The sequence below is a fragment of the Cygnus olor genome, chromosome 8, assembly GCF_009769625.2.
Source record: "Cygnus olor isolate bCygOlo1 chromosome 8, bCygOlo1.pri.v2, whole genome shotgun sequence".
NCBI classification, from domain to species: Eukaryota; Metazoa; Chordata; class Aves; order Anseriformes; family Anatidae; genus Cygnus; species Cygnus olor.
Genome location: NC_049176.1, coordinates 31,731,239 through 31,745,404, shown reverse-complemented (window position 1 = coordinate 31,745,404; position 14,166 = coordinate 31,731,239). Strand labels below are relative to the sequence as shown.

Genomic DNA, 14,166 nt, shown 5'->3' with positions numbered 1-14,166 from the left:
TTAATAAAAATAACTCGAATAGGTAAAAAGTCATGAGTGAAAAGTGATTGTGTCAGAGACATGGTTAGATTTACATAACGATAAATACGATCAAAGATGCAGTACAATACTGCTATACAATGAATGCATAGTTCTTTTATGTCGTAATTCTACTAAGACAGGACTGATAAATTTACAACAGTTACATGATCTATTTCCTTGTGGAGCAACATAAAGAATTATGTTTATACAACTTTATGACAAATGGAAACCCTTATTTTCTGAAGAAATAAAAAGCACATAAAAGGAAATATGTTGTCATTACTGGAATAACTGCTGTATTAATTTCAAATAATATTTTCTCACACTTTTTTTGTACACAATAACCTTTATTTCAAAGTTGTTAAAAATGTCACATTCAGGAGTCTCTTCCATTTCTGCTATTTTAAAATTTACAATATAACTTTAAATTCATTAATTATTCAGTTTAGAAGTTGCATTGTAAAATTAGTACCTAATGTTAACAGTCTACCTGTTGCAGAACAGTTAAATTTTAACCAGAACTACAACATTACATGATACAACCACAGAGAACTATTTACTTCTACAGCACTTAATGGATTATAAACAAATCTCACTATTAGTTTTCAGTGAATCTCAAGACAATGTATATCATTGCTAGAATATAACACATGTGGCATGGAAAGCGAAGAACTACAAGTATAAATTAATGTGTCATAAACAATTTAATCTACATTTTATCCAGACTTTATAATAACAGGATACGTTCAATTAAAAACTTATTTGGAGGTTACTAAATATTGTTATCCATAGACTGAAATATGTATATATTTATGAAGTAACTATCAAAAATAGCATTTATTTCAACTAAAGTTGTAAATCGTATGTAAGAACTTACATTTCTGCAATCTTTAATATCAATCCACAAATCAGAGAATGTAGCAGAGACCATGAAGAACAAATAACTCCAGAAACCCCTGATCACAAGTGGCACTGTGTTGCTTTGTTGCTTTCATATGGTCTCATCGTTAACACAAACAGTTAGGAGCAGCTAGTCCACAAAGCATGCTGTCACCTTGGCTGCATGGCTCTCAGAAATACTACTGCAACATGCAGCACCGTGCTCAAAATTAACATGAGTTAAATATACGGGAAAAGCAGACAGCATATTAATCTGCATTAAACATTCTGGACTAAGAGGCAGCCTTCATCAGCCTTTATATACCAGAAGTTTGGTTGCATAGTATAGTTTGGGAGAACTACCTCAACACAGTCTACTCGTGCTGATGCTCCTGATGCTGCCATTTCTGGTGCCCGAAAATCTGCTGACTCCACATCCTCTGCTGTTCGTGCCACTGTACACACACAGGCGATGGGCAAGGGCACGCTCTCCATCTTCAGATGCTAAGATGAGAAAAATCAGTTTCAATGCCCAAAAGATGGAACTGCTGGTGCAGAAGGTGTCTAAACACAACCCATTCATCTATGGCACTGGAGACTTGTGAGACTTTATCTAATTCTATCAAGGGATTAAAATAAAAAGCACCACAAAAACAAAATTCCTACATACAGAAACTGGAAATCAAGCTCTTTCATGATTCAGTCAGAATAAAACACATAGGAAAACATTTCAGGAAAAAACATTTGTGTACAATATGCAAGGATTTTAGAAAGACACTTCTGACTTAAAATAATGTATAGGAAACAAAGTTCCGAACAATTTTGTTTATGGTATAAATGGATCAGATCTCTAAAATCAATCTCTCAGTTCAGTTTTGAACTGCGTTGTAACTGGAAAGATTTGCTTGATTAATTGCAGAGAAAGGTGAACTCTTCATAATGTTGACCCTTGTTCACACACAAAATTCTTTCCCAATACAGCTTATAAAACTATTGGGAAAGAGTATTCTAAATTTCAACTCAGATCTGCTTCTGCTTACCTGATTACACAAATAAACAGAACACACAGTAACCTTATTACCCATTGCAATGCTCCTAGCAATATCAAGGCTTTGCAAATAAATTTTTATACTTTTTTTTTTTCTTTACCATCCTTTTTTTCTCTTTTCATTTTGCATCTGCTTCCTGGATTCTTCTACTTTCTTCATAAAACAGGCTTTGCATGGTTAAAACCAGGGTTAATGGAAGTTTCCACTTCCTGGACTGAATTAGTCGAGTCAGCCTCATCTGGTGCACAAGGTGTTCCTCTGCACGTGCGGGTGCCAGGGGAGCCCTTGCGTGCAGCAAAGCCCGTCTGCAGCCTGAGCAGAATTTTAGTAATGCCAAACTTGCCTGGTGAAGCCAATGACGTTGGATGTCTCTTGCATCACCATTAAAAATTAAATTTATCCCATGACCAGTAGTCATCCAAATTCATTATTTAACTGCATTAATGGGAACCTTAACAAACCAACCATGTTACACAGTTATTAACAGAGTTTACATTGTTCTTATCATATTTTTGAAGGTATCTGAAAAGTATCTTACAGGCCTATTTTCCTCTTTGTTGGAGCCAAATAATCCTTGATACATCAATTCACAGCATGACCCTGAAATACCCCATTTTGCTTATGAATCACTACTTGAATCACTACTTTCCTTTGGTATAGAAAATTGAAAATTTTTCCTTCACATTTGGTATTTTCTATGCCATGCTGTTTATCTCAGAGAAATCTGGAGGAACAATTCAGAAAGTAAAAGAAAATATACCCCCGCTTGTGGGATTAAATGGCCTCATCTAAACTATTGCTCCTCTTCCAGAAAGTAATCCATGTTTCTTAACCTTAAAATGCTGATTGCAATGAAAAACGTGAACATACAAAATACGTTTGCAAAATTTCTATGTATATATATTTAAAAACATTCAAAATACAAGTAGCAACAAACATACAGTTATTCTGTCTGTGAATTTCATAATTAATATTCCTGGAGATAAGTATGAGGTTTGGCACATTTGAGTTACAGGGTAAATACAACCTAATTGTCACTAAACCTCCGTGCCAAATTTACATCCACTAAACTCTGTGGCGCTGATGACACCAATGATTTAATTCATCAGTCTATGATGTCTGCATTTGGACAAAGAACCAATCATAATTTTCACATAATATATACGTAACATAGGTGACATAATGACAATAAAAAATGCTCAACAACAAATACACCTGTCTTTAACAATTATGAACTCAGGATCCATTGTGGACATCTAAATTCAAAACCATTGAAACAGAGCAAGATTGACTGCATCAATCACTGCCAGAAAGGTCACCTCCCCATTTAAGCCTAAAACATTAGATATTTGGTAAATGATATATTTGGCAACTTATATTTTGTTGACAGTGTAATAATACATTGAAAAGTAAACAGCAGATTTGTAGACACTATAGTACCGATCAACTTGAACATTTTAATAATTTTAGACAACTTTCTATATACAAAATCACAGGGGTATTTGGGATCTGGGTCTCCAACATTTTGAAGACAGAGGAGAAGCAGGCTCTAGGTTTCCTATTACTAAATGCTGAATAAAAATTTCCTATATTTCATCAGGATATACAACGTATTATTCAAATCTCTAAAGCATTCACCACTTGATTTATACTCTTATGTGCTAGTTTTGCATGAAATGAATGAATATAAGTTACAGAGAGACCTACTTCTGACATGCAAGACTGAAGATGCAGTTTTGGCCCTGCTTTCCCATTTACTTTGCCAGAGAGCAGGAAGAAGGCCTAACTTAAGGTGCTGAATAATCAACCAGGAGGAAACAAGTTCAAAGGGCGTTAACGAATACCTGAGGAGTAAAAATTAACTGAATCAGCTAACCCAAAAAACAAGAGCCAAAGAATTTTATACTCAACACATTTCTTATTTAGCAGTCCTTTTGATTCCTATTTCTACTTAAATCTAGCCTGAAGACAGCATCAACACACATAAAAACCAGGAATATTTCTACAGCTAAAGCCAGAGCTTTAGCTCTGAAATGAAAGGGGAATGTGCTAGAAAAAGACAAGGATGAATTGGAGATGAAAACTGATGGGACGCAATAACAATCTACATGTTAATCAAGGAAGAAGGATGAAGCAGTCAGAGACATAAAGGAGCACATGAGAAAATGTGAAAGCAGAAGGACAACCGCTGCTGTAGCCCATGAAATATCTGTATATAAAATATGTGCATTATAGTCAAGCATTCTCAGTAAAAATGGCTGATGTCTTCTGTAATCCCCAGTAGAGTTTTAACTGGGTGTATCATTTTTAAGATCTGGAAGATCATTACTGACGAGCTCTCCACATTAGGTACGTTGCCACTCACTAAGCAATGCTTTTGGCTGCAGTGGCTGATTGCCAGCAGGGCTATGGCAAACATCACAAGAAAATTAATGCCGTCTGATATACACAGCACTTGGGAGTGGGTGCCAGACACTTGGCAACAACTTCTATCCAAAAGACATGCTTAAAAAGAAAAAAACAAGCAAGTGCAGGGCCATGATGCGATCTTCCTATTTGGTTATTAGAGGGCTGTTGGAGGTAGACAAAAAGATAATATTCCATTTGGAAGTATGGCAAACGTGCAAGACTTGTTTCATAGTCCAATGACAGGAAGCAAGCTGCAACACAGAGTTTGTGAGCTTGAACCGAACAGGTCCATTGGAGACACCGAAATAGGAGAGGTGCGGAGCAGCCACGTGTGCTAAAAAGTCAGCTACAAGGCATAAATGCTGGGCATAACCGGTATCTTCTGGACATTCGTACAAATATATTTCAGTAGGAAATATAAATATAAATAGTTAATAACTCACTGACCAGCTACAGAAAATAACTGTGATATAAGAATAACGACCACTGCAATCTATTCACACATACGTACTCTACAGTTTTTCAAAAGGAAGTCAACCACTTTTTATACGTTTAGAAATATAAAGAGCTGAGAGCCATCATGCTTTCCATGATTATTTTTTATTTTTCTGATTATATAAATAAAATGCCTCATGGTACAGTGAATTTTTCAGGGCTTGAGGGAAATGATCACACCAGGTAATGTGTCGAGTACCTCGAGTCGATCACGGGTTAATCGCTGTCTGCATGGTGCCCTTGCGACGCGCTGCCGGAGCGCCCTTCCGAGGCTGTCCCACCCCTCTCATGGGACATGGGACAAATGGACGCTGCTGAAGTTCACAGCCCTCAGCGTCCACAGGTGCAGTTTCTACAATTTGATAAAGCAACGGATGGCAACAACTGACGATGTCTTTTTACATGTGTTTATCCCAGAACCATCAATCCTTAATCTGGCGATCTACTGAATGGCAGAGACATGCTGTCCCAGGGCATCAGGCCGAGGTGTTTCTCAAAGCTGACACCAGAGAGCTAACACAGCGCAGGGCACGCAGACGCTCCGAGGTGGTAACACGTGCCTCTAGTGGTCTCCTGTTCCAGCTGGGAGAAAGACAAGGTCTGCGATGGCCATGGCAGGTAAAAACCCCATCCTGTTCTCAATGCATTCCGTAGTCATCTTCTCTAAATTTAAATTACTGTTGTCATATCAACTGTACACAGGTGTCTTTATTCTGCAGATGTTTTTCAATCAAGTAGAATTAACACTGACTTAAGGTGTCCTGAGTATACTGAGCAATTTCCTTGCATACCATAAAACAACCATACCCAAGAAAGCTGAGCACACAAATTAGATCTCATTAATAACAGTCAGCGTGAACCCTTTGTGTCTTTAGCTTCAATGTTCTGGGAGGAGCTCAGGGTTCTGGTATAATTGAGAACAAAATGAGTGTAAGGTGTACCAGGGTGATTCTTCATGGTTAAAAATGTTTTCCCCTCCTACTATTTTGTACTGTGAAGACTCTATCTGAAATTTAACCCTAGTCAGATAGAAAATATGAGTCAATTTTGGATCTGTTAAATGGAAGTTTAGACAAATAAGTGATAAATACATACAAAAATATTCGGTATATGAAACAAGCCTGCTTATAAAACTCTAAGTTCTTCTGTGTCCTTCCTTTGCCCATTTGAAACATTAAAATTGCACACAACACAAACACTGTCAGATAAGAACCACTAATTCATAAGCTAATTCATTAGAACCATTAGTTCATAAGCTAAAGTAATGTCAGGATTATCCTGGATGACAGGAAAAGTACTGGAATATGTTCAATGAGCTACATGTTCTGGCTGTATCATCTCTCAGACTGTCCCTTACTGGAGATATGGCAAAAAATTGCCACTATTACCTTTAGGCAAGAATAATTATGGCAATTTTTCAGATAAGCTTGACCCACTATATATGTTGGAAAAGCACTCTTGTAACAGGAAAGCAATAAAATGCATTTTTTCTGCATCTTCTCTGAGTAGCAAATATATTTAATTTAAAACAGCCTTATTGGAAGACATGTAGTAGTAGTTTCTTAACTACTTATTAAAATACCAGCAATATTTTAATAAAGTAGTGCCAAAGTACTAAGTCATTTAGAATATGATTTATTAAACTCAGCCAGAGTTACCATTAAAGAAAACAGGTCATCATGAAAGATGAAAACATTTGTAATCTCAAAGTGCAAGAAATAGTTTACATCTTTATAATAAACTAGGAAGAAAGTGGAACAGCATTTCAAAAAATAGCAGTCTAAAGTTATGCTTCTAAATCTATATTTAAATGTTCCTGGACATATTCTCAACTGATATAAATAATTGGTTCCATTGACTTCAACACACTTCACACAAACTGTGGTTTTTGCAAATCTACTTCCTAAAACAGAATTTTGGAGGTGGTAAGGATCTTAGGTTTATAAACGTTATTTAAGTGAATGGAACTCATGTTCTTAAGTCACAAGAATGCTTCCAACAACTCCATCGTCAGGATTAATGGAAATAATAATTATCAGTTTTATTCATCAAATTTAATACTTGAAAAAAAACAAAATGGACTGTGCTGTTTTAGATGACTGAATATCTTTCAGAATCTTTCATTGGCTCACTCCAAGCAAGACCATATCTGCAGTCTTTCAACATGGCAAAACCTAGAAATGTTTGTGCTTATCTTAAAGTCAAAGCAAAGTGGTATTGAAATAGGGAACAAGAACAAAATAACTTTATCTGACAGTGTTTCAAAACTATGTTTCTATAAATCACCAAAGATACTCATGAAAGATATATGACAGTTTCTATACTAAAATGATTACTTATAGAGGAATGCCAGCATTCAACACATACAATGTATTTATATAAGACCTGACTACATTATTCTCTTTATTTTTTCAATTCAAAACAAAGTCTTAGCTACAGAAAGTCATAAGACCTTTAACTCTCTACAGGTAGATACTTCCAATTTGCAAACAACCTCTGCAAAATACCTGCCATTATTTTAGATATGTTCTGCCAAGGCAGAATCTAGTCTATACCACTTTATATTGTTTCCTTACTAAGTTACTGTGTGTTTTTTATACAGTTCTTAAGATGCTGCTTAGTAACCTTGATCCTTTGAGTCTCCTTATACACAGTCTCACTACTTCTAAGAAATGAGCAACAGGAAGGAAGGAAGGAAGGAAGGAAGGAAGGAAGGAAGATAAATATCAAACTTTCACATTATATTTATGGAAAAAAACTACACTAGAAATTCAAAAGATAGAAAAATCCATTAAATTTAATTTCATAGTTAGACTGAACTCTTCTGGGTGAAAAACGGGATTCTCCCCCCAATACATTTTGTGATAATGTATTTTCATCTTTGAAGACACAACAGATACACTACATATGCACAAAAAGATTGGTTGATTGGTTTCACAATTCCATTCATTACCCAGAAGGAAAAAGTTAATAGATGGCATCCTTCTTGTTTCTGTTTGAAATATCTTTCATGGAAAATTTCAGATGACAGTGACTTTCTGTGCTTTCGAATCACTGGAAGAAAACAGACCCTTTGCCCTTTATCACGTAAGAATTTCAAGCATCCATAATAAAACATTATGCAATAATAGGAACTTGTATTTTCCACAGAATTTTTGAGAACTGCTCAATCATGGAACTAGAATGCACAGAAGTACTGTTGTAACGCAAAAAGTGGCAGTAAAAACCCAGAGATTCCCTTTAGAACTTGGGACATTTGCAGAAAAAAGCAAAACAGAAGATTACCAGCTTTATATCAGATTGCCTACAATAGGTATGTCTAAACAATAATTTTACAAGTGAAATGTGAATTTTGACAGAAAATATACTTATTAGCCTCAATCCTCAGAAATATGACTGTGTGGCTAAAACATACTGCCAGTATTTTTGCATAGTTACATTTTATTACAATGAAAACCTAAAGCTGTGCAATCAAGACTAGAAACCATCAGTTTACATTTTAAAACTGAAAACACATGAATACAAAAAGGTTAATTATAACAACAGGAAAAAAAATACCTTTCACCATCATCACTTCCCTAAGGTCATGATATTCCTGACTCAAGATGACAGGTATAAAAGATACGAAGGTTGCACTAAAACAACTGCAAACTGATGGCACAGGTATTTAAAAAATAAGTATCTTTCAGAAATTTACTTTAATGTAATGTACTTAAATGTACTTTAATGTCATTTAAAACAACAACTATAAAGAGTAATAGGATAATGCATGTCAACTTCTTCGAAGGAATATAAAATTGCTGATCTACACAAAGAATCTGACAACATACTTGTATCACTTGTGATAAAAACTTACCATTTCTGGTTGATTTCAGACAGTGTGCCTAATAATCAACAAAATTTGCTTTGCACGGGGAGCAGATTTCACGCAGCAATGCACCAAGTTCAAACCGGCAGGACTGCAACAGGTGCCACCAGAGTTTAATCTTTCCACAATTTTCTTGTGAGAACGAAGATTCTGACAGCAGGAGGCCGGAGTGGCCACCCGGGCAGGCCGCATCCTGGCCCTTGAGCCCGTCGGGACGCCCGGGACCAGTTCCAGCGGTGGGGCAGGGACCGCCCAGCCTCTTCCCACCTTCGCCCCCTACTAGTCTGCAAGGGAGAGGTTCCCAAGGCACAAGCATTGCTTTTGTCTTCCAGCAAAACGCAAAGGGGTGCGTGTCAATCTTAAAAGAAGAGAGACCTTGGGAGGTGAGGATGGCTCTGAACTCAGAGAATTCTCCTTCCTATGTCTCATGGCCAGCTTATTCTCATCTTTCCTCTGCCAAACAGATGAGCCTGTCCAGGCCAAAGACAATCTCCTCTTCCAAGCTGCCTCCCCTGACTGTGTGTAGGGACAAACACTAACATATTTCCCCTCAACTTCTGTTTTCACGGCAATATGCTGTTTTTAGAGCCTTGTGACACTACACATTTTGCAATCATTATTTTTCCCACAGGATTTGGACCTTCTTTAGCTCTTCCTGGTCCTTGTTGCATTTGAAACTTTTCCTAATGGGGTCTCCCTTATTTTTTGTACAGTGCCACAAATGCTTCTTTATCTCCAGTAGACAAACTTTGTTAAAGAACATTGGGCTTTGTGAGGACTCTGTTGGGTTGATGACTCATAGACATTTTACATCCCAGTAATACACCAATGTCTTTTTTTTCTCCAGTGTGTTTTCTGACTGAAGAACCCCTAATTTATAGCATAATTTCATATTAGTCCCTCAGTACATGACCTTGCACACCGTATTATTAAATTTCACCCAGTTTTAATTGCTCATCTTTAGAATTCCACAGTTCTTCCAATTTTAGAGGCTGTTCTTGAGAACTTGATCTAAAACTTTTACTCTTCACACAGCAAATTAATTCTGAGCACTAGCTGAAGGCCAAGACAAGGCCTGTTTTTTTCCAAACATTAGCTGCCAAGGACCCATCCCTTTGGTAACGTCTTCATTGTATGTTATTTCCTAAAAGCATGGTATTGTAAACAACAACACAACCCTAATAGCTCTAATATCTATTGTCAAGAAAATCAAAGAAGAGATGAGAAGCCACAGCTTGAGGTGGGAAATGGTGAGTCATTAAGATGAGTGCAGCAAATACAAGTATTTTCTCATCAATTACCAGCACCTACAGTTTCTCAGACCCTAGTGACTCACCATTTACAATTGCGGTTTCTACAGTTTTTCAATTTCACCAGTTTCTACTGAAAGATATCCTACAAAACCCTGAGAAGGTGTTTTTCTCAGCTCAAACAGCTCTAAAAGCAAAGACCATGCTAACTACTTCAATTTACTCAAAGATGTTTGAAAAACCCCAGGCAGGCTGCCTGGCTGCTCGGTGCAGGTACTGTTTCCAGGTTCCTTCCTGAGATATGAAGTACCCCAGACTCCTCTCAGGAATTCAACAGGATATTAATGTCCCCAAACTTTCAGTGTAGGAGTGTCAAGTCTGCTATGAAGAGCAATGAATATTTATGACAGAGCCTAATTTCAGAAAATATAAATTTAAATGCAAATTAATGAGCTTCTGTAAGAGTAGTAACCAGACCAGGTTTCAATGGGACTGTTAGACAACTTAACAATTTTTGTTGTTACAGAAATGTGCTCAGAACATTTCTTTCCAACTAAGCTGTAAATTCACATACCAGCTTTGAAGAACCGAGGGAGATTTACTTCAATCAATGTAATAACTCAGCACTATCCTGAAACAACCAAGCATCCTCAGTGTGCAAACAAGCAAAGTGATGAACATTAGGGAGAGGAACCATCTGAGTTTTGTGTATGTGCCACTGTTCCTAAAACACCTGGCTAAAAATATTAGGAAAACTGGCAATTTAGACTTGGGGTAGGGTTAATTTCTGGATTAGCTAGTTTGGATTGTTATGCCAGGTTAGTTGCTGTTAACCATTTGACGAGAGAAAGAGAGACAGCACATGCATATATGTTTATATAGCTTATATATGTGGATATGTATATATAAACATGTACACATATTTTATCTAACTACATAAATGTGCACACAAACACACCAAAAGCATATTTATATATGACTCCCACATGTTTCTGCTTTTTAAACATGGTGGTGTAGCTATGTTATATGAGATTTTAGGCTTTACGATTTCCTCTTCCATCTTAAGTGGGTACTTTCATCAGCCTGAGTACGCTGGTTCCTTTGAGCTCCAATGCATTTGAATGGGTCTTTGGTTTAAATTATAAAAGACAACCTGTATTATTAATGCACAAACCAAGCTGTACTCAAACTCCTGGAAAAAAAGTCAAGATGGATATAAAAATATTGCCTGTGCTAGACATGTAAAGTCTGCCTAACAGATCTACCTTACCACTTATAAGAAATAAACAAAACAAAAACCACCACCACCACCAACAACAACAACAAAACAACCAAACAACCAAAGAAAAAACTAGGAAAATAATGCCAAAATTTAACCAGATTCACATTGGTAGTAGGGCAATAGCAATATATCCTTTTCAATAATCTAGATTTACATCTAGTTTGAACACAGAAGCTTTTGATTTTTATTCTTTTAGGGAGAATATCAGTCTGTATTTGGAAGGTCTACCACCCAATAGTACATTTATTGAAACTAAACATCCAGAAAATAGGCACCAGGACTCAAACTGTGGTCAGAAATGAAGCAATCATACCCACAGGCTGCCTGCAGAACCCAGCTCCTGCTGCGTGACTTAAGGTTGACTCACGTAACACAGAAATTGTTTCCTACAGTGTGGGCAGCACAAACACGACTTCAGTATTTGTATCCACTGGGAATTTTCATTCAGCTAGTTTGAGGGAACTTCTCAGAAACAACTAATTGGTTGGAAGAGGTGTACTTTCTAACAATGTGTGCTAACAAAAACAGAAGTGCTCTGCAGCTGAAACTCACAGACATCAGTAAAATCCACTTACCGAACAGCGAGAAAACATAGCGGTACTTTTTATCATTCACTTAAATCCTCAAATAAAATTATTAAATACACTGAGCACCAGAGTGGTTGGATTAATCACACAGCTTAGTCACTGTCAACCCATTTTGTGGTTCTTACAGAAGTGTCCAATACTCAGAGCCAGTCCGATAGCCTCAGATTGAAGTACAGGCCTTAAGAGTTCACAGTCCCAACACAAAATTTATTTGGCAAATGGCTTCAAAAACATCAACACAAACACTGCTAACCTAACAATTTTTTAACCACTAGGTTAGAAAGGGCCTCATTGTGCACTCATACAGAAAAACAGCACTCCAATTTGTTTGTATCAGAGGTGAGACAAAGCCAGCTAAGCTGAAGCTGCAATTAAGAGTGGGAAATGAAGAGGGTAACAGAGGTGTGAAAGCTGTTTATCCAGACTGAAATGGGAATATTGCAACAACAACCTGAGCATCTATTTCACGGTCACCAAGTTATGTGTGCTCACACACTCATACACTTCATATTTGTCAGAAAGACTCATTAACTCCTGGTTCACCATCATAATTTTAAAACAGCAAGATATACTTGCACCTCTGAGGCCCAGAGATGCTGGTACCCATCCCTCCCTGCATTGGCAGGGTCAGGCCCCACGTGAGCAGCCCTTCACGAGCAATGTCTGGCCTCTGGGGTCAGCGGTGCCAGCTTTTTTCAGGATGGCTCTGGGCAGGTAAGAGGAAAATAATCAAGTCCTTCCTGTCAGCTAAGCAAGCTAAATTGCTGCTGTGAGAAGATCAAGACACGTGCAAGACTTAAAGCAATACAAAGCTACCTGTGCAAAGGACCTGAGAAAATCCAAAGCAAACATGGCTAAAAAAAATAAAATGGGAGACTTAGAAGACATCCTTCAAAGAGATGAAAGCAAGTCCAAATAAGGAAAATAGAACAGAATGGTTAGCTATAGAAGGCCAGAAACTATCTTCAGAAATATTTGAAAAAAGGCATAAAAAGTAATAATAAATCTTTCTTCAAGCACCTCAGGAGCAGGAAACCTGCCAGAGCCTATGGAAAGGATATAAAAGGAATGCTCAGGAAAAAAGAAAAGAAGGTCACAGCAGAAAAACTAAATTAATTTTCTGCATTTGTATTCAGAGCTTGGGCAGGCTCCCATGCTGCAGTGCTTACCCACAGAGAATCAACTGGGGGATTTGTCTTAAGCAGAAGTCTCAATAAAGCAAACCAAATGAACAGCGCAAAATTGCTGAGATGAAATGGTACTCAGGTAAAAAGCTCTAACAATATGCACGTATGACACACAAAACCTCTCATACAGTGCTTCAGTGCTAGATGACTGGGAAGTGTATAACTACTGGCACAACAGCTTTTGAATTACTCCAGGATAAGTCTAGGAAACCACATATCACTGGCTGGCATCTGTACCAGACAAATTAACAGAAAATGTTCTAAACAATAACGTAAGGGAAATAACAAAGTAAAGAGAAATATGACACACTGGAAAAAAATCAACAGTTTTTCTGATGAGAGGGGGTGACTCAGAAACCTCCTGGAGCCATTTGAAAGAGTCAAGAGTACAAGAGATTGGACAATATAGTCTACCAAACTGGAAATTCTTAACCTAAGCATCTATGTGATGAGAGAAGGTCTTCGTGCAAGTAAATAAATGGCTGCAGATTGGAAAAAAATAAAATTAAATGAGTGGGTGTAGGAGGAGGAGCTGCCAACAGAAGTCAGGCTCTGGGCTGGGGCACACGCTGCTGAAGTTGTTAGTAAATGACTCAGAAAAGGATGTTAATGAAAAGAGGTTTTCAGTAACCAAGTTTTTCAGGCCTTGCCAGGTGAGTGTCAACCACTGCCACAGACAGGACTGAGGGCGAGATAGGTCCTTGTAGGCACCTGTGGGACTCTGGAGGTCTCCTACCGCAGTTCTCCAAGTGGCTCTCCCTTGGCAGCCTCCTGTTCTCCCATATCTTCCCATCCAGGTTGAACCAGAGCATTATTCAGCAGGATAGAAAACTGGGAATTACATCCCTCCACTCTGAGAAATAACTCAAACACAGAATAATTAAACACTGAGGCACAAATTGCCTCATTCAAAACCCATTGAAGCTAACAGGAATCTCTCCACTGAATTTAATTGCTTCCGTTTGGGTGCAAAATGCCTGAAAACATCACTGGCAATTGAAAGCCTTGCCTCTAGCTCCAAATACATATTCAGTAGGGTAGCATTACAGAACAGAATGCTACACAGCTATTGGGAGCTGCGGTCTATTAAACATCACCCTGAGCTATTACACTGTGATATTACATGTCGCTACAGCGAC

The 14,166-nt window shown here is 37.6% G+C and overlaps 1 protein-coding gene across 1 annotated transcript in view; it reads right to left on the bottom strand.

Moving 5' to 3' along the window:
• The window catches only part of LRRC7 (leucine rich repeat containing 7), a 119,352-nt gene that overhangs the window by 65,022 nt on the left and 40,164 nt on the right, over positions 1–14,166 (bottom strand).